The sequence below is a fragment of the Hyla sarda genome, chromosome 4 (assembly GCF_029499605.1).
Source record: "Hyla sarda isolate aHylSar1 chromosome 4, aHylSar1.hap1, whole genome shotgun sequence".
Classification (NCBI taxonomy): Eukaryota; Metazoa; Chordata; class Amphibia; order Anura; family Hylidae; genus Hyla; species Hyla sarda.
The window spans coordinates 333,098,824-333,120,422 of record NC_079192.1 but is presented as its reverse complement, the minus strand read 5'-3'; the positions used below and the strand labels follow the sequence as shown (position 1 = coordinate 333,120,422).

The 21,599-nt window shown below is 41.1% G+C and overlaps 1 long non-coding RNA gene across 1 annotated transcript in view; it reads left to right on the top strand.

Annotated features, from left to right (window-relative positions):
• The window catches only part of LOC130367527 (uncharacterized), a 28,514-nt gene extending 9,430 nt beyond the window's left edge, over positions 1-19,084 (top strand). Inside the window, exons 2-3 of the long non-coding RNA XR_008892096.1 lie at positions 17,901-17,959; positions 18,981-19,084. This is a non-coding gene — a long non-coding RNA (uncharacterized LOC130367527). The remainder of the gene's footprint in view (positions 1-17,900; positions 17,960-18,980) is intronic.
• The last annotated feature ends 2,515 nt before the right edge of the window (positions 19,085-21,599 follow it).

Below are 21,599 nucleotides of genomic sequence, written 5' to 3'. Positions count from 1 at the left end.
TCCAACACAATTTCTAAATTTACTTATGCAATATCTTTATTTTCAGCTTACATTTTATATTTTTCTTTGTTGTGTTTTGGCTTCTTTAAAAAGCATTAATATGTAGGTAATGTCCTTTGTTTAATATACATTCATTATAAGTGCCCTTTAAGGGATAATCCTCTTAAAAATCCAGGAGGAAGCAGCTGATGAAGCATATGGTTCATTACTAGTGCATTTACTATGATAAAATAAAAATAACATTGTCTTATGGGTTACCCACTATGCAAAGAAGAATTGCTCAAGCAGTCTTGATATTCTCTGTGAATCGTAGTCATTTCCATTTAGAAAAATTGCAAATAAAATGTTTAAAGATTCACTTAATCCCTAATGACCAGTTATTGTTAAATCTTTTATTAGTATAACTTAGGCTCTTAAATGAGATATCAAGTAATTTCCATGAGATTCGGACTAACAGGAAGACTGCTAAATTTAAAAAATATATATTTTTATCATGATATGAAGTAATTTATGTTAGTTACAGCAAGGATATCCTACCTGTTCAGAGGGTAAACATACCCATATCAAGTCACCCCTTTTTACCATTTTATTGTTATTTAATTACAATAAACATAGCTTAATGAACCATATACCTCATCAGCTGCTTCTTCTGGGATTTACTTTCCAAGGACACTTAACAATGAATGTATAATAAACAAAGAGTAACACAACAAAGGGTAATTACTTTCACCTAATTAATTGATCCATAAGAGATTTTAGAGATGTGTGTTTGTCATTTCACTGCTTTAAGCTGCATGGTGTGTGCATTGTAACCAGTCTTTGAAATCCATATACCTTTACATACCCATATAAACAAAATATACAGAAATATACTTCATAGTTTGTAAGACTGAAAAACACATAAATCCTTTCAGTTCAGCCTTACAACAACCAGCAGATGTGGACTAGTCTAGGTGGTTCCCTGGTTTTCACCCTTTAACCTGGCATACCTCCAGGAGTGGCCCTCATAGACTGGCCTTGGTGCCAATGAGAAAGCAAGGGGTTGGGCAGGAGAAGACTGTATGAGCCAAAGTCTGAATAGATGAAAAGACAGGTTAACAGGTCTGCATGGGCAGCAAATGTCCATAATTAGAAACAGAGCAAGGTAGGCCAATCTCCCAAATCTGATGAAACATGAAGCGTGAAACAGCTGTCACTCCATCCATCTTCCGGGCATCTGCCCTCTGTAATGTTCTGCATCATGTTTGTTCTGTTGGATTTTTGAATAAAATGAGCAATAAAGAACGTGTCCAGTGGCACTGCTACATCACATATCCTGCATGTGTATTGCGTCCACAAAGTCCTCTGCCCAGTGTTTACTGCCACAAGCCAGTGGTACTCAATCCACTAAAGCCAATGGTATACCTCCTTATGATAACAAAAGATGGCACTAACTATGTGGCGTAGAAAATGTCCATTTTTATATGTACATATAAAATATATATATAAATATATATATTACTACAAGTACACCCCTGGTCCTTAAGTACCAGGATGCAAGGGCATACCCATACACCCTTCATCCTGGAGGGGTTAAAGATTCAGAAATGTAGGCATGTCTCTCATGCCAAATCAATGAATCCTGTGATGTACTAAAGAATTAAGGTGACATACAGGAGCGAAAAGGGAATGGGGGAATAGTGGAAGTTACAACTTTGTTATTCCAGTATAGGCCAATGAAAGTGAAGAAGAAAATCCCGGCAATCGTTTGTTTCAATAAAGATGCTTTTTGATTCTCAAAGTGCATGAATTACAGTATGTAAAGGACGCAGCGTGCATTTCGGTTCTGAAGCCTTTCTCAACTGCATGTGCTGGTCTGAATAGTGATACAATTTAAAGGCGTCAAAGGCTCACAATTATGATGTCATTGATTGCCCTGGCAACATAACAACAAAAAATTACAAAACAGGCAAAATATAATACATGGAAACAGGTAACTGCAATCACTTGAATGAATGTTGTGGATCACTGTTCACAGATCCCATACACTCTGGTGTGTCTCTGTGGATGAGAATCATAATAAATGTAAGCATTAGAGTAAATATAATCTTATAGTGAGTGTGTAGAGATGAGCGAACTTTTGAATCCAAATTTGTTTTGATCCAAATTTATTTGCAGCAAATCTATATTAAAAAAGGCTATTTCAGGCCAACAGAGAGCCTTAATAGGGGTATAGAACACTTTGCTGTGTTCTAACATGCATATAGAGTGTGCTGGGGTAGTGAAATAATACTGTTATTCAGAATAACATGCAAATTACCGGCTTCACTTTTAAAATCACTGCCGCAGAGCGGCACAATCACAGAGCCTGGAGGTGGCATGAGTATGAGGAGACCATATAGTGGCTGAATGACACAGCGTGAAGGTTTTGGCAGCATGAGGAGACCATATAGTGATTGAATGACACAGTGTGGAGGTGTTGGCAGCATGAGGAGACCATATAGTGGCTGAATGGCACAGCCAGGAGTGGGCAGCAGCATGAGTAGACACTAGGTCTTCACAATCCCTAAGATTAAAAGATGAATTCAGAAATTTAAACCGAAGATTTTGGATAGCTAGTGCTACCTACCATAACAAAATTTTTATTCTCGGATCCAGGCCCAGCAACAGTATCAGTAAACCATATATTGCCTGAATGACACAGCCTGGAGTTGGCTGAAGCTTGAGGAGAACCCAGGGCTTCACAATCCCCAAGAAAACAAACAAACATTTTTTAAATTTAAAATGAAGATTTTGGATAGCTAGTGCTACCTACCATAACAACATTTTTATTCTCAGAACCAGGCCCAGCAGCAGCATCAGTAAACCATATATTGCCTGAATGACACAGCCTGGAGTTGGCTGAAGCATGAGGAGACCCCAGGGCTTCACAATCCCCAAGAAAAAAAAAAACAAGAATTTTTGAAATTTCAAATGAGGATTTTGGATAACTAGTGCTACCTACCATAACAAAATTTTTATTCCCAGACCCAGGCCCAACAGCAGTATCAGTAAACCATATATTGCCTGAATGACACAGCCTGGAGTTGCCTGAAGTATGAGGAGACCATTGAAATGTAAGATTTTTTTTTTTATTTAAATTTAAGATTTTGAAATTTAAGTTAATGATTTTGAAATTGAACTTTTAACTTTTAAGTTTTAGTGTCCCGGACCCCGGCGTGTGGGTACAAAGGGCCAAATCTAACAAGCCCCCACAGGGCTCATGTGGCCGTGAGATGTAGGCGCAACGTCTTCATTGCCCTGACCAGCCATTGTTTCCAACTCTTTTCGCCAAGGCAAACCATGTAAAAAACAGCATGACACCGCCGTGCCCTGCACACATGGTATGCTGAAGGGCCACTGAAACTTGTCCGGGCAGTGGAGGCTAAGGACACGGTGGAGGATGAGGAGGCGAAGTCGCACACTGTCACAGGACCAACGGGCTGACAGAGTGGAGCAGGAAGCATTATGAGCACACAAGAGAGGTTCACAACCCCTAAAATTTTTATGTGAATGTTGAAATCTCTATTGAAGATGAATGTTAGGTAGTGCTACCATCCCAAAAAGACACAGTCAGGAAAAGGCATCAGCAGTACAAAAGAGGATTTCATAACCCCTAAGATTGAAAGATCAATGTTGAAATTTCTATTAAGCATGTCTTTAGCTAGTGCTAAACATCCAAAAATGTAAGGCCCAAGCCCAGAAGCATCAATAAGCCAAGTAGTTCCTGAAACACACAGTCAGGAGCAGGCATCAGCAGTACCCAAGAGTAGAGATGTGGCGAATTGTTCGCCGGCGAACAGTTCCCGGCGAATTTAGCATGTTCGCGTTCGCCTCACCGGGCGATCATATGTGAAGTTCGATCCGCCCCCTATACTTTAACATTGCGGTAAACTTTGACCCTGTGATTCAGAGACAGCAGACACATTACAGCCAATCAGCAGCAGTCCCTCCCTTCCAGACCCTCCTACCTCTTGCACGGACACCATTTTACCCTCATTCGGTATGCTGCAGGCTTAGGAAGTGGAGGGTCAGAGAAGCTGCTCCTGCTGTATAGGGAAAGTGATAGCTAGGTTGCTGCTAGGTGGTGTATTCAGGGTCCAGTTTACTCCTAAAGCACTAGTGTAACATCTGCTTTAAGGACAGCACCCAAAAAAGCCCTTTTTAGGGCTCCAATATCAGTCCGTGTGTCTTGCAACAGCTGGAGGCACCCTGGTTGGGAGGGAACCACTGGTTAAAAGGGGTACTCTAGAATAAAACTTAAGTTCCTTCAAGCAACTAACTATTACAGTATTCAAAGGGCTGAAAGATATCAGTCCGTGTGTCTTGCAACAGCTGGAGGCACCCTGGTTGGGAGGGAACCGCTGGTTTAAAGGGGGTACTCCAGTATAAAACTTAAGTTCCTTCAAGCAACTATCCACTACAGTATTTAAAGGGCTGAAAGATATCAGTCTGTGTGTTTTGCAACAGCTGGAGGCACCCTGGTTGGGGACCACTGCTTAAAAGGGGAACTCCGCTGGCAAGCTTTTTTTCTTTAAAGCAACTAACTACTACAGTATTGTACAAATTTATCCAAAAAAATGGACAGGCAGAGGAAGGCCACCCCTCAGGATTCCCTTTGGCCCTAGAATGGCCAGTGTTCAGAGGCCACGTCCCCTGAACCCCCAAAGTTCTGAGGACTTAATTGACTGGCTATCACAAGACACCCAATCTACTACAGCTTCCGCTCGGAACCTTGACGCACCATCCTTCTCCTCCTCTAGCTTAGCTTCGGGCACCTCTCATACTACCACTTGCCCGCCTGCCGCCACCACCAACACTTGCACCACAGCAGCTTTACTTGATCTGTCAGAGGAGTTATTTACACATCAGTTTGAAGACATGAGTGATGCGTAATCATTATTGCCAGAGGATGTAGTTAACAGGGTTATATCTCAGTCAGGCAGCATTACACACATGGACGTACGGTGTGATGATGATGTTGTACCCACTGCTGCTTCCTTTCTTGAGGTGTCAGATAGCAGTGAAGGTGTTGATGATGACGATGTGTCCGTGGATGCCACGTGGGTGCCCGCTAGAAGAGAAGAAGAGGCGGAAAGAGTTCAGATGGGGAGACAGAGAGGAGGAGGAGACGAGATGGAAGCAGGGGGAGGTCGTCGCAAGGAGCTAGTGGCACAGTCAGACAGCATGCATCGGCACCCGGGGCCAGCCAGACAGGACGCCAATCAATGCATGCTGTTGCCACCACCAGAATGCCGTCATCGCAGATCTCAGCAGTGTGGCATTTTTTTTTTGTGTGTCTGCCTCTGACAACAGCGAGGCAATGTGCAACCTGTGCCAGAAGAAACTCAGTCGTGGGAAGTCCAACACCCACCTAGGCACAACTGCTTTGTGAAGGCACATGATGTCACATCACAAGCGCCTATGGGATCAACACGTCAGTACAAGCAGCACACAAAGTCAAAGCCGCCATCCTCCTCCTGGTCCAGAATCTTCAGCCAGGTCAACCACTGCTGCCCTCCTTGCCCCCTCCCCTCTCAACCATCCGCCTCTCCGTCTCTCGCCACAGTCAGGTGTCTGTCAAGGAGATGTTTGAGCACAAGAAGCCAATGTCTCAAAGTCACCCCCTAGCCCGGCGTCTGACAGCTGGCTTGTCGGAACTGCTAGCCCACCAGCTTTTACCATACAAGCTGGTGGAGTCTGAGGACTTTAAAACATTTGTAGCCATTGGGACACCGCAGTGGAAGGTACCTGGCCGAAATTTTTTTGCACAAAAGGCAATCCTTAACCTTTACTCCATTGCGCAAAAGGAAATTATGGCATGTCTGGCACACAGTGTAGGGGCAAGGGTCCATCTGACCACTGATACCTGATCTGCAAAGCATGGTCAGGGCAGGTATATCACCTACACTGCACATTGGGTAAACCTGGTGACGGCTGCCAAGCATGGAATGCGTGGCTCTGCAGAGGAGTTGGTGACACCGCCACGACTTGCAGGCAGGCCTGCTGCCACCTCTTCTACTCCTCCTACTCCATCCTCTTCCATAACCTCCTCGGCCGAGTCCTCTTCCACTGCTGCATCTTGCTCCACATCACCGGCACCCCCCCAGCTCCCCAGGTGCTATTCCACATCCCGGATATGGCAGTGTCACGCCATCTTGGGTTGATTTGCCTCAAAGCGGAGAGTCACACCGCACCAGCGCTCCTGTCGGCCCTGAACGCACAGGTGGACCAGTAGCTGACTCTGCACCAACTGGAGATCAGCAAGGTGGTTTGTGACAATGGAACAAATTTGTTGGCGGCATTGAGGTTGGGCAAGTTGACACATTTGCCGTGCATGGCACATGTATGTAATCTGATTGTACAACGCTTTGTGCTCAAGTACCCAGGCTTACAGGATGTCCTGTAGCAGTCCAGGAAGGTGTGTGGCCATTTCAGGCGTTCCTACACGGCCATGGCGCACTTGTTAGATATCCATCGGCGAAACAACATGCCAGTGAGGCGCTTGATTTGCGACAGCCCGATACATTGGAATTCAACACTCGACCGCCTGTTCCACCGCCTGCTCCAACAAGAAAAAGCCGTCAACGAATATTTGTATGACCGGGGTGCTAGGACATCATCTGCGGAGCTAGGAATTTTTTTGCCACGTTACTTGAGGCTCATGCGCAATGCCTGTAGGCTCATGCGTCCTTTTGAGGAGGTGACAAACCTGGTCAGTCGCACCGAAGGCACCATCAGCGACATCATACCATTTGTTTTCTACCTGGAGCGTGCCCTGCGAAGAGTGCTGGATCAGGCAGTATATGTGCCTGAAGAGGAAGACTTGTGGACACCATCACCACCAGAAACAGCCTTATCAGCATCGCTTGCTGAACCTGCGGCAACGCTGGAAGAAGATTGTGAGGAAGAGGAGTCAGAGGAGGAATGTGGAAGACCAACCACAGCAGGCATCCCAGGGTGCTCCTTGTCACCTATCTGGTTCCTGTGGTGTTGTACGTGGCTGGGGGGAAGAAGATTATACCTTCCCTGACATCACTGAGGACGAGGAACGGGACATGAGTAGCTCAGCATCCAATCTTGTGCAAATGGGGTCTTTCATGCTGTCGTGCCTGTTGAGGGACCCTTTTATTTTGAAAACGATTTCTTTGTGTTTTTCACCATCCTGCATTATAGAGTCTTCTAGACTTTATGATAATTTAAACTTGAATTTTCATGAGTGCTAACCATTACACAAAGGAACACTTGTTGCGTGTGATTTTTAAACTTAAATTTTCAAAAGTAAAATACAGAGAGGGAAGAACTCTGTTTCTTTATTTGATGAAAAAAATGTTTTTGAAAATAATTTCTTTGTCTGTTTCTCCGTCCTGCATTATAGAGTCTTCTGGACTCTTGGATATGCGCTTGTTCTTATATTTCAGCCATGTGTACATGCCTAATTTTTCTGGCCTCTGGTGCTGCACTTTTACTGCTGCTGCAATTTTTCTGGCCGCTGCTTTCATCTTGATTTGATGAAAAATTTCATTTTGAAAATGATTTCTCTGTGATTTTCACCGTCCTGCATCATAGAGTCTTCTGGACTTTCTGATAATTTAAACTTGAATTTTCCAGATTACTAACCATTACACCAAGGAACGCTTGTTGCATGTGATTTTTAAACTTAAATTTTCAAAAATAAAATACAGAGAGGCATGAACTCTGTTTCTTTATTTGATGAAAAATTGTATTTAGAAAATAATTTATTTGTGTGTTTCTCCATCCTGCATTATAGAGTCTTCTGGACTCTTGGATATGCGCTTGTTCTTATTTTTCAGCCATGTGTACATGCCTAATTTTTCTGGCCTCTGGTGCTGCACTTTTTATGCTGCCGCAATTTTTCTGGGTGCTGCTACAGCTGCGGCTGCAACAATACCAAATTTTTGAGCCATGTGTACATGCCTAATTTTTCTTGTACTCTCTGCTGACATCTCTGTCCATTTTAGCAACCGTGCATATTAGATGTATGATAAGGGTAGCATGGTGGCTCAGAGGTTAGCACTGCTGACTTGCAGCGCTGGGGCCTTGGGTTCAAATCCCACTATGTGCTGCCTAATATGGGGGAATCTATGTGCTGCCTAAAGGGGGGATCTGACTATGTGATGCCTAAAGGGGGCTAAAGCATATTATTCCAAAGAATTTAGGAATAATAGGTGATTTATGCCCTTTATGGATTAAAACCAGACTCTGCATCAATTATGTAATTTTCCATGGTAGTTTTGCCATGGATCCCCACAGCACGCCACAGTCCAGGTATTAGTCCCCTTGAAACAACTTTTAAATCACTATTGTGGCCAGAAAAAGTCCCTGTGGGTTTTAAAATTTGCCTGCCCATTGAAGTCAATGGTGGTTTGCCTGGTTCGCCGGTTCGAGAACATTTGCGAATTGAAAATTTTATGTTTGCGACATCACTACCCAAGAGGGTTTCATAACCCCTTACACTGAAAGATCAATGTTGAAATTTCTATTAAGCATGTATTTAGCTTGTGCTAAACATCCAAAAATTTAAGGCCCAAGCCCAGAAGCATGAGTAAGCCAAGTAGTTCCTGAAAGACACAGAAGCAGTCCGCAGTACACCCGAGGGTTTCATAACCCCTTTACATTGAATGATCAATGTTGAAATTCCTATTAAGCATGTATTTAGCTAGTGCTAAACATCCAAACATTTAAGGCCCAAGCCTAGAAGCATCAGTAAGCCAAGTAAATCCTTAAAGACACAGGAGCAGTCAGGATAAGGCATCAGTAGTACACCTGAGGTTTTCATAACCACTTACATTGAAAGATCAATGTTGAAACTTCTATTAAGCATGTATTTAGCTTGTTCTAAACATCACAAAATTTAAGACCCAAGCCCAGAAGCATCAATAAGCCAAGTAATTCCTGAAACACACAGTCAGGAGCACGCATCAGCAGTACACCAGTAATCTCAATTAAGCATTTATGTTAGCTAGTGCTACCAGAACATATTTGGAGTTAATATCCCAGTCCCAGTAGCATCAGAAAACGATATATTGGCTGAATTACACAGCCTGGAGGTGGGGAAAGCATAAGGAGCCCATTTAGTTTCTGAATGGTACAGCCTGAAGGAGGCTGAAGCATGAGGAGACCATTGAAATACAAGAATTTTAAATAGAAATCTAAGATTTTGAAATTGAAATTGAGGATTTTGAAACGGAGCTTTTAACTCCCTAGTTTTAGTGTCCCTTGCCCCGGCATGTGGATACAAAGGACCTAATCTAACAAGGAGTCCCGTGTCACATGTCAGAACAATGACAGAGTCTGGAGGTGGCATCAGTAGGAGGAGATCATATAGTATCTGAATGGCACAGCCTTGAGTTGGCTGAAGCATGAGGAGACCCCAGATCTTCACAAAAATTGTCAGAATACCACCTGACATTCAAAATAATAAAATGATAGATACGTTCTCTGAAGAAAAGTATCCTTCATTAGATGATAATGGGTATTGGAGGTGGCTGAAGCATGAGGATACCATATAGTGGCTGAATGGCACAGCCTGGAGGTTGCATCAGGAGTCATGAAAGTGACCCTAATGCAAGGAATTTCTGAAACTTGGGACCAGCACCTTAATTATGTTTTGCAGTATCCATGGCAGCACAATGAGAGTGCCTGGAGGTGGTAGCATCAGCATGAGGAGACCATAGAGCAGCACAATTATAGAGCCTGGAGGTGGCAGCATCAGCATTAAAAACTCTGTATTTTTGTAACACACCAGCCGGTGAGTACTATTTCTTGGACTTTCACAGTATGTAGGCCCTTGACAGATTAACAGGTACAATATGGTACACTACTTGGATGTAGGTATGTGGTTTGCACATATGAGGGCAAAAAAATTAGCTACAGTACACTTGGAAAACATATTTTCATAAAACAACAGCCAGTGATTACTTTTCCCTGGCCTTTCACTGTATGTAGGCTTGTTACAGATTAACAGGTACAAAAAAGTGCTCTACTTAGATGTAGGTATGTGGTATGCACGTATGAGGGCAAAAAAATGTGCTACTGTACAATTGGAAAACTTATTTTTGTAAAACACCAGCCGGTGAGTACTATTGCTTGGACTTTCACAGTATGTAGGCCCTTGACAGATTATCAGGTACAATATAGTACACTACGTAGATGTAGGTATGTGGTATGCACGTATGAGAGCAAAAAAATGCGCTACAGTACACTTGGAAAACATATTTTCATAAAACAACACCGAGTGATTACTTTTCCCTGGCTTTTCATTGTATGTAGGCTTGTTACAGATTAACAGGTACAAAAAAAGTGCACTACTTAGATGTAGGTATGTGGTTTGCACTTATGAGGGCAAAAAAAATGCGCTACTGTATACTTGGAAAACGTATTTTCATGAAACAACAGTCAGTGATACGTTTTACCTGGGCTTTCACTGTATGTAGGCTTGTTACAGATTAACAGGTACAAAAAAGTGCACTACTTAGAAGTAGGTATGTGGTATGCACGTATGAGGGCAGAAAAATGCACTACAGTCTGCTGAAAAAAAACTATTTTTGCACAGCAGCAGGACGCAACAGTGCAGCACCACTAAAAAGACAAAAAACAAAATTGCACTCTGTCACAGAGTAGTAAGAATGGTGTTAACTGCTGGTAAATATACAGTCTATAGACTAGTATCAGCAGCAGATGATTTCTTGTGGAAAAAATACACAGTATTGTGCTGAAAAATCATTCCTGCCTCCTGTGATACGGTTCATGAAGTTAAGACTTAAAGCTTGTTGATATGTATGAGGCAACGAAAAGCTATCTGCCTCTCTCTGATAAAATGCTGAACAAAGTGAATGGGAGGTTAATGGCTGGCTTAACCCCTTCCCGCTATTGGACGTATGCATACGTCCAGGCGAACTACACGTTCGCGCAAATGGACGTATGCATACATCCAATCGATCTCCTGCTCTGCCGCGGGCAGCGCAGGAGATCGCCGGCGGGACTCAGCTGTCAATCACAGCCGGAGTCCCACCGCAGCTGCCGGGGCCGCGATCGCACCCGTCCCGGCAGCATTAACCCCATAGATGCCGTGATCAGTTCTGCTCATGGCATCTATGGTGTTTGCAGGGGGAGCGCTCTCCCCCTGCCCACCAACGGCGGCGCTGCGATAAAATAAGGGGGATCGAGGGTGTCCAAAACACCCTCGATCCCCCTGAAGAGATAGGAGTGAGGTGGCAGGGGTGCCAACCCCTCCTATCCCTGCTATTGATCGGCGGAGCGACTGACCAATAGCAGACTGGGGGCGGGGGGTTAAAGTTCTGTTCCCCCTGCTATGCCAACCCATTGGTGTCTGGGCACAGCGGGGGGAACCGTGTAGTAGCGGCTGTGATCATGGCGGCGGTGGAGGTAAGTTTGGCGGCGGAGTGTCCGGGAGTCTATTACCTAACTCAGTTTTGCCCCCCCCTCCCATGTGAATCAACAGGTTACATTCACACTGGCGGCGTATTACAGTGAGTCCCCCGCTTCAAGTTTGAGCTACAGCAAATTTTCCGCCGCAGCTCAAACTCCTAGCGGGAGACTCAGTGTAATCCGCCATCAGTGTGAATGTAACCTAAAAACACTACACTACGCTAACACAAAATAAAGAGTAAAACACTACATATACACACGTACACTGCCCCCACCACCCCCCTCCCCCCCAATAAAAATGAAAAACGTATCCTACAGCAGTGTTTCCAAAACGGAGCCTCCAACTGTTGCAAAACAAAAACTCCCAGCATTTCCGGACAGGTCAACTTATGGGGTACCTCCATATGCAGAAGAGATGGGGTTGCACATTTTGGGGGGGTATTTTCTGCTATTAACCCTTGAAATTTGGGGGGAAACACATTTTAGTGAAAAAAATTTTTTTTTACATATACAAAAGTCGTGAAACACCTGTGGGGTATTAAGGCTCACTTAATTCCTTGTTACGTTCCTCAAGGGGTCTAGTATCCAAAAGAGTATGCCATGTGTTTTTTTTTATTTATTTTTGCTGTTTTGGCACCATAGGGGCTTCCTAAATGCTACACGCCCCCCAAAAGCCATTTCAGAAAAACGTACTCTCCAAAATCCCCTTGTCTCTCCTTCGCTTCTGAGCCCTGTACTGCGCCCGCCGAACAATATACATAGACATATGAGGTATGTGTTTACACGAGAGAAATTGGGCTACAAATTAAAGTATATATTTTATCCTTTTACCCCTTGTAAAAATTCAAAAATTGGGTCTACAAGAACATGCAAGTGTAAAAAATTAAGATTTTAAATTTTCTCCTTCACTTTGCTGCTTTTCCTGGGAAACACCTGAAGGGTTAAAACACTTACTGGATGTCATTTTGAATACTTTGGGGGTGCAGTTTTTATAATGGGGTCATTTATGGGGTATTTCTAATATGAAGACCCTTCAAATCCACTTCAAACCTGAACTGGTCCATGAAAAATAGCGAGTTTGAAAATTTTGTGAAAAATTGTAAAATTGCTGCTGAACTTTGAAGCCCTCTGATGTCTTCCAAAAGTAAAAACATGTTAAAGTAGACATATTGTATATGTGAATAAAAAAAAAATGTATATGGAATATCCATTTTCCTTACAAGCAGAGAGCTTCAATGTTAGAAAAATGCAAAATTTTCAATTTTTTTCATCAAATTTGGGGATTTTTCACCAAGAAAGGATGCAAGTTACCACAAAAATTTACCACTATGTTAAAGTAGAATATGTCACGAAAAAGCAATCTCGGAATCAGATTGATAAGTAAAAGCATTCCAGAGTTATTAATGTTTAAAGTGACAGTGGTCAGATGTGCAAAAAAGGGCTGCGTCCTAGAGGTGAAAATGGGCTGTGTCCTTAAGGGGTTAAAAATCCTTCTCAGTGAGAACAAGCAAAGCACTGCACTGCTCTCTGTCCACAACGCTAATGTGACTAGCAGCTGGAAGTGGAACGCTGCAGTATGATCAATTTAGCGTGTCTGTGTAACACACAGAGACACGCAGTTGTCCACTCTCTGCATTGTAAGGCCTTAAATGAGCAGCCGCAAAATGGCTGATGATTATATAGGGCTGTGACATCACAAGGGTGAATGAATGCTGATAGGCTGCATCCTGCATGTGATTCAGGGTCATCCCACCTACCTCCCTTGCCTTCCTTGCCATTTTAGGTGTCCTGGAACCTGGAATGCTGAAAAATTGGGTTTAATGAAACGATTTGCGCTATAGAATCGCGGCGATATTCGCATTCGTTGCAAATTGAATAAATCCTGAAATTTGTAATGAATTCAGGTTCATCTGCTTCGATTCGCTCATCTCTATAAGTGAGCTAAATCATATTTTCGGTTCATTCCCCTCGGTTCCAATGTACCCAATTTATGAATCCAGAATGCCTCTTTTTTAAGTAAGAATTTCTTTATGTCTCCCCCCCTCCTTGGTGGGAGTACCTCATAAATCACCTGGTACTTGAGTTTGGCTATATTGTGCCCCTTTTCCTTAAAATGGTAAGAAATGAGGAACATCAGATTGCCACATCTTATGCTAGATTTATGTCTATTGATGCTGTCCCTTACACGCTGGGTGGTCTCCCCAACGTAGAGGTGACCCCAAGGACATTTAATTAAATAGACTACATTCTTAGATTGACATGTATAATAACCTTTTATTTTAAACTTTTTTCCAGAATGAGGATGTTCGATTTTATCTCCTCTAATCACATTACTGCATTGAGAGCATTTGAGGCATGGAAACATACCACATTTCCTTGTGCTAAGAAATGTTTGTTTGGATTTTTTCATGGAAACTACATCAGCCCGTATCAGTTTGTCCCTCAAGTTTGGGGACCATTTATTACATATCATTGGAGGATGTTGAAATTCACTGACTGTGGCGTATGCTTTATTGAGGATGGACCAATGGGTGCGTACCACTTTGTCTATTTTATAGGTTAAAGGATGGTAAGTCCTTACAAAGGGAATGTTTTTTTTTTTTATTTAGTTTTCCCTTCTTTCTCTCTCTTCAGGAATTGCATCAATAATCCTATCTGGGTAACCCCTCCTTTTAAATGTATTTTTTAGTTCCCCAAGTCTCAAGTTTCTCTGGGTCTGTGACTATTCTCTTGATCCTTTGTTTTTGTGAGAAGGGTATAGATTTTTTAATACTGAGTGGGTGAGCACTTGTATGGTGTAGGATGCTGTTCCTATCTGTAGTTTTTTTTTTTATAGAGATCAGTGTATAGTCCACCCTAACCGTCCTTTAGGACTGTGGTGAACAAAAAGTTGATTTGTTTGTCATGAACAGTCATTGTGAATTTCAACTCATCCCATATGCCATTTATGTATGTAAAAAAGACTTCCACGGTCGAGCATGGCCCCTCCCATATGCATATGATATCATCTATGAAGTGTCTCCACTTCTTAACATGTCTCAAAAATAGATGATGTTTATAGATGTATCTTTCTTCAAACAGTGACATATACGCATTAGCAGATAAGGGGGCCACATTCGCCCCCATCGCAGATCTCCTGCGCTGCATGTAAAAACTATCTTCGAATAGAAAATAGTTTTCTCTCAAAACAATATTAAGTAGGTCCATAAATAAATTCGTTTTTTCAGTGGTATATTCGCTCTGCTGTAATAGCCAATCTACTGCTTCAATGCCTTTATCATGTACAATAGACGTGTAGAGGCTAACTATGTCTATTGTGACCAATAATGTTTCATCTGTAATTGTGGTGATAGTGGAAATATTATGTAAGAAATCTGATGTGTCCAATAGAAACGTTGGTGTCTTTTTAACCCTTAACGTCAAAGGACATATATTTACGTCCTCCGCCGGCTCCCGCGATATGCCGCGGGGTCACGCGGTGTCCCCGCGGCATATCGGCTCGGTCCCATCGGCTATCAACGGCCGGGACCCACTGCTAATACAGGACATCACCGATCGCGGTGATGCCCTGTATTAACCCTTCAGACGCGGCGATCAAAGCTGACCGCTGCATCTGAAGTGAAAGTGACCCGGCTGCTCTGTCAGGCTGTTCGGGACTGCAGCGGTGAAATCGCAGTGTCCCGAACAGCTTACAGGACACCGGGAGGGCCCTTACCTGCCTCCTCGGTGTCCGATCGACGAATGACTGCTCCGTGCCTGAGATCCAGGCAGGAGTAGTCAAGCGGCGATAACACTGATCACAGGCGTGTTAATACACGCCAGTGATCAGCATGAGAGATCAGTGTGTGCAGAGTTATAGGTCCCTATGGGACCTATAACACTGCGAAAAAAAAGTTTAAAAAAAAAGTGTTAATAAAGGTAATTTAACCCCTCCCCTAATAAAAGTTTGAATCACCCCCCTTTTCCCATAAAAAAAAAATAAAACTGTGTAAATAAAAATAAAAATAAACATATGTGGTATCGCCGCGTGCGTAAATGTCCGAATTTTAAAAATATATCATTAATTAAACCACACGGTCAATGGCGTACACGTAAAAAAATTCCAAAGTCCAAAAAAGCGTATTTTGGTCACTTTTTATACCATTAAAAAATGAATAAGAAGTGATCAAAAAGTCTGATCAAAACAAAAATGGTACCAATAAAAACTTCAGATCACTGTGCAAAAAAATGAGTCCTCATACCGCCCTGTACATGGAAAAACAAAAAAAGTTATAGGGGTCAGAAGAGGACATTTTTAAACGTATACATTTTCCTGCATGTTCCTGCCAGATACTCTCATATGAACTTCATAGCGTGAAACTAGCTGAGTACCATAGAACCAACAGGATCCCGTGGGTTCTAAGGGTTAATTAACAACCCACATTATTCGTGGATGATGAAGAATTTTGCAAACATTTTGAACACACACTAAATAAGTGTTTTATGGACATTAATGTACTCATAGTTGAGCAATTACAAAAAGCCATCACAGAGTTAAAGCAAGAAATCAGCACCACAGAGCAACAGCTGAGAGATGTCTTGCACACTGACGACTTCACCACACTGAACAGGAGCTTGACAAGATATATAAGAGTATATAAGAGTTTTAACAACCCACCTGGTCGCCCAATAGTGGCATCAGTAGATTCAGTACTTTCCCCCCTCTCAATTGTCCTGGAGAAGACACTGACACCATTGGTTAAAAAGACACCAGCGTTTCTATTGGACACATCAGATTTCTTACATACTATTTCCACTATCACCACAATTACAGATGAAACATTATTGGTCAGTGTAGTTAGCCTCTACACGTCTATTGTACATGATAAAGGCATTGAAGCAGTAGATTGGCTATTACAGCAGAACAAATATACCACTGAATTTTTTTTTTCATGGACATACTTAATATTGTTTTGAGAGAAAACTATTTTCTATTTGAAGATAGTTTTTATATGCAGCGCAGGGGATCTTTGATGGGGGCAAATGTGGCCCCCTTATATGCTAAATATACATGTATAATCATCATCTATTTTTGAGACATGTTAAGAAGTGTAGACGCTTCATAGATGATATATGCATATGGGAGGGGCCACGCTCGACCCTAGAAGTTTTTTTTACATACATAAACGGCATATGAGATGAGTTGAAATTCACAATGACTGTTGATGACAAACAAATCAACTTTTTGGACACCACAGTCCCAAAAGACGGTTAGGGTGGACTATACACTGATCTCTATAGAAAAACTACAGATAGGAATAGCATCCTACACTATACAAGTGCTCACCCACTCAGTATTAAAAAATCTATACCTTTCTCACAAAAACAAAGGTCACAGACCCAGAGAAACAACAAGAGAGACTTGGGGAACTAAAAAATTAATTTAACAGGAGGGGTTACCCAGATAGGATTATTGATGCAATTCCTGAAGAGAGAGAAAGGAGGGAAAAACTAAATGAAAAAAAAAATTTCCCTTTGTAAAGACTTACCATCCTTTAATCTATAAAATAGACAAAGTGGTCTCTCCTCAATAAAACATACCCTACAGTCAGTGAATTTCAACATTCCCCACTGATATGTAATAAACGGTCCCCAAACTTGAAGGAAAAGCTGATACGGGATGATGTAGGTTCCATGAAAAAATCCAAACAAACATTTCTTAGCGCAAGGAAATGTGGTATGTTTCCATGCCGTTTCCAACTGCGCTCAACGCAGTAATGTGATTAGAGGCGATAAAATCGAACATCCTCATTCTGGAAAAAAGTTTTAAATAAAAGGTTATTATACATGTCAATCTAAGAATGTAGTCTATTTAATTAAATGTCCTTGGGGTCTCCTATACGTTGGGGAGACCACCCAGCGTGTAGGGGACTGCATCAATAGATCTAAATCTAGCATTAGATGTGGCAATCTGATGTTCCTCATTCCTTACCATTTTAAGGAAAAGGGGAATAATATAGCCAAACTCAAGTACCAGGAGATTGATGAGGTACTCCCACCAAGGAGAGGGGGAGACATGAAGAAATTATTACTTAAAAAAGAGGCATTCTGGATTCATAGATTGGGTACATTGGAACCGAGGGGAATGAACCGAGAGTATGATTTAGCTCACTTTCTATAAGATTATATTTACTCTAATGCTTACATTTATTATGATTATCATCCACAGAGACACACTTGAGTACTTGAGTGGATGGGATCTGTTAACAGTGATCCACAACGTTCATTCAAGTGATCCAAGTAACCTGTTTCCATGTATTATATTTTGCTTGTTTTGTCATTTTTTGTTGTTATGTTGCCAGGGCAATCAATGACATCATAATTGTGAGCCTCTGATGTTATTCATGCACTTTGAGAAGTAAAAAGCATCTTCATGGAAACAAACGAGTGCTGGGATTTTCTTCTTCAATATTATATTTACTTGTCCACAGGCACCGGACCTACCTGCAGTGCCGACTTACTCTTTCATATTACGCCAAGACCAAACCAGGTTAGAATATGAATCAACCCCCCAGGAACTAAATTTCCTTGCTTAGCCCACATTAACAGTGAGTTAAGATTCCTTAACCACATGGTTAAATAAACTGTTTTCACATTTTCTCAAAGCATTCTAACCAGTCTTGTAAGACAAACATCATGTTGTTATTTACCAATATTTTAGAAAAAAATTGTTTTAGATGCACTGCAAGGGGTTCAATAGCAATGACAAAAAGCAGGGACAACAAGGGGTAACCTACCTTTTACTGCACATACTATAGATTGTATCAGACTCATTGGCGTAAATCCAAAGCTTTACTATTGGGAATTAATAGAAGGAGTAAATTGCAGACACAAACAAATCCCCTATATCCCATGCCTCTCAGGACATGAAACAGGTAGTCCTTTTTAATAGAACTGAAATCTTATAATCGATTTCTTGGTTTTAGGCTGCGGAGGAGACCTTTCATGCCGCCCTACCCACTCCATCCATGTTGGACTGCTGAAACTATATTAATAGCCCGTGTAACATTTATTTTGGCACAACATTTTCTCTTCCCATGAGTATTACATTTTTTAGTGTTAAACCTTATCTACCACTTCACAGCCTAAACATCCAAATTTATTTAGATATATTTGTGACAGTGTACCGTCCCGATTTGTGTTCACTACTTTACACAGATAAGGTCCATTTTAGTAGCTTGTAATATCTGGTTGCATAGTCCACAGCAAAACAGATACAAGGATGTGCTAAAATGTGCTAACAGAAGCAAATAATACATGGAGGATGTTGTCTAAGTGCTCTCTAGAATAGTTTCATTTCACACATTTGCTATAAAGTTTGATTTGTACAATGATGCAAATTTATGTATATTCCCCTTAATTTTTATTCTGTAGTTATGAATTATAAAGATCTGCATTGTGAAGTATAATGCTTTAGAATAAACATTTTTTCTTCTAAGTTACAAAGTTACATAGATTCTGTTTTGCATAAACGGTTTCTGAATATCAAACACTTTTTCTATAATAAAAAGTAGGCCACAAACCGAGAAACTGCCATCAAGAAAGTGTTCGCTGCTTAGTGTCTCCTGTATGTAAACTCCAATGACTTTGACTGTTAGATGACCTTGTGGAAGCATGAAATATTTTTTCAGCAATTTCCAAATGGATAATGCAGCTTTGCAAATTCTGTGCTAAGGTAAATTCATTTTAATTTACAAAATCCATGTATTTTATATGGGATTTCTTTTACAAACTAAAAAAAAATCACAAACTGTTATCACAACTGGCAGAAAGGAGATTAGTTACCTGTGGTGCTTAATGTTTATTCATTCTGCTGATTTCGGGATCAGGATCTTAAAAACCACATGAATAAAGACAAGTCTTTTTGTGCATGCTACCACTTCATAATACTAGATAAAATGAGCTAAAATGTTAACCTCTTATGTAACTGGTGGACAGTTAATTAAAAAATGCAGCAGATACAGATGCATGTCATATGTGCATATCTTGTTATATATGTATAGTGGGAGATTAGCTCTATACTAGTGAAATAGTGGCAAGATAGGAGAGACATGGACATGGAAGTAATGTTTAAACCAGGCTTCTCCTGTTTTATTTTTCAGTAACAAAACAAAAAAATTTTTTGTACACAAAACAAATAAATACAAAAGAAATCCTGCTTTTACAGAACTAACCATATAAAATCTTCCCTTTCTGCATAGGTGGCTTACTACCAGCCATCCAACAAAACAGTCAACAATAATGTGTTACACAAGGTAAATGTTCTCTTTTTGAGGCTGCCTACCTCAGACCATCAAAGGTTCCTTATAGCATCTCAGTGCAGATTTGGTAAGATCATTGGTAAGCCCATATCATTTGGCTTGAGCACCTTTGTTGACTTAGGGCTAAACTTAAAATCTGGACTGGCCCAGGAAGGGGAATGAAAGACCCGACTACTAAACCTGCCTTTCATTCCATACAAATTCAAGTCAATAACAGGGCTTACTAAATACCCTTGCAAGCTAAGTCTCGCCAGAGATTTGGATGAGAAATGCACTTCCTGAAACCTGGTATCCACATATAGCCAGGTATCTTGAGGAAAGATAGACCAATCCCGTCACTGTCCTACTCTCTATCTATCTGTCTAGAAAATGGGGAGATAGGTAGCTCAATAAGAATGAGAAAAGAAATATATAAGGGTAGTACCAGACAAGTAATGGTGTATTCTATACCTAATTACTTATAGAAAATGTAAAGGATATGCACTGTACTCTAGTCTGGTATTGTTTAAATAAATTATTCTGCTGTATACAAAAAGTAGCATATATAGTTATGTTAGAATTATTACCAATGTTATTTGTATAGAAATAATTTGAAGATATTGGCCCTCATTTACTAAGCTAAAGCCAACTAATTTTTGTTGGGTCATTTTGGCACATAGTGTCTGCAACATGTCTGCGCCAGTGTGTGCCAGGAAAATCCGAAAAACCCAGACATTGCTTTTATGAAAATTCAAAAAGGGGACATGGTCTGTCACAAGGGGGGGGGGGTTTGGGGTGGACCCAAAAAGGGTTGTTTCACAACCCAACCTATTTACTATTAAATTCACAAAAAATCCTTTGAATAAATGGCTGGAAATTTCCTCTTAGAAAAAGCTGGTCAGAAAATGTTTCCAACTTGTTAATCAGTGAGTCCTCATAGTAAAAAGAGAGAAAACCTGAAAGTTGGAAACAACATTTCACAGTAGTAACAACCCAACACTCTTAGTAAATGAGGTCCTTTGTGCATAAATGTATCCAGTCACAAAATGAAATATTTAAAAGTTAATCAATTTATTATATTGATAAAAGAATTGTATAAAATAAATATATAAAAAAATGTATGGAGTCAGCTGCAGGCCCTTGCAGCTGCAGGCCCTTGAATATATATTTGATCTTGTTTTCTGTCCACTGTAGTAGTATAAATCACAGTCTCTAGATGATGAAAATGAATATAAAGCGATTGGGCCCTCTATGAAGGTTCCTTCTCTTATCTCCTCATAGGAAAATACAGTACATTTTTGTGGAATAAATTAATCAGCTCTTGTGGAAAGGAAATTTTAGCACTATGCACTTCTCATCACTCCTGTTGGCAGATGGTCCTGCGGCACTCTAACAGTTATCATGAAGGCTCAGAAGATGCCGAGGTTAGAAGATGCCGGGAGGAAGAGATCTAATGATGTTGGTAGATGGTTAACTGTGGGCTCAAACAAATGCCTAGCTGTTGCCTGGTTAGCAGGTCGTTGGCGAATTGTGAGCCCAAGAAAGGAGATTTTCTGCTAGTGATAGATGGCTAAGGTCCTTGCCCGCATTTATTTGAAATGTACTCAGAATGCTTATAACATTGTATGCAAAGGGAAAGATCGGGCGAGTAAAAAGAGTTTTTATGTAACTTTCATTTATCTGAATATAATTTGAAATAGTAAAAGAGTAGATATAGCACAGTCAATGGATTGGAAAATAAAATCATAACATTCTGTAAAACACAGTATCATATTCAAGTGGTCATTACCAATGATGGCACTGATTTCTGATTATTTTGTTTTAACCCCCTAGGATGTGCCTGTATGCCCTGGCTGCCTGAAACTTGGCACACCAAGATGTACAAGTAAG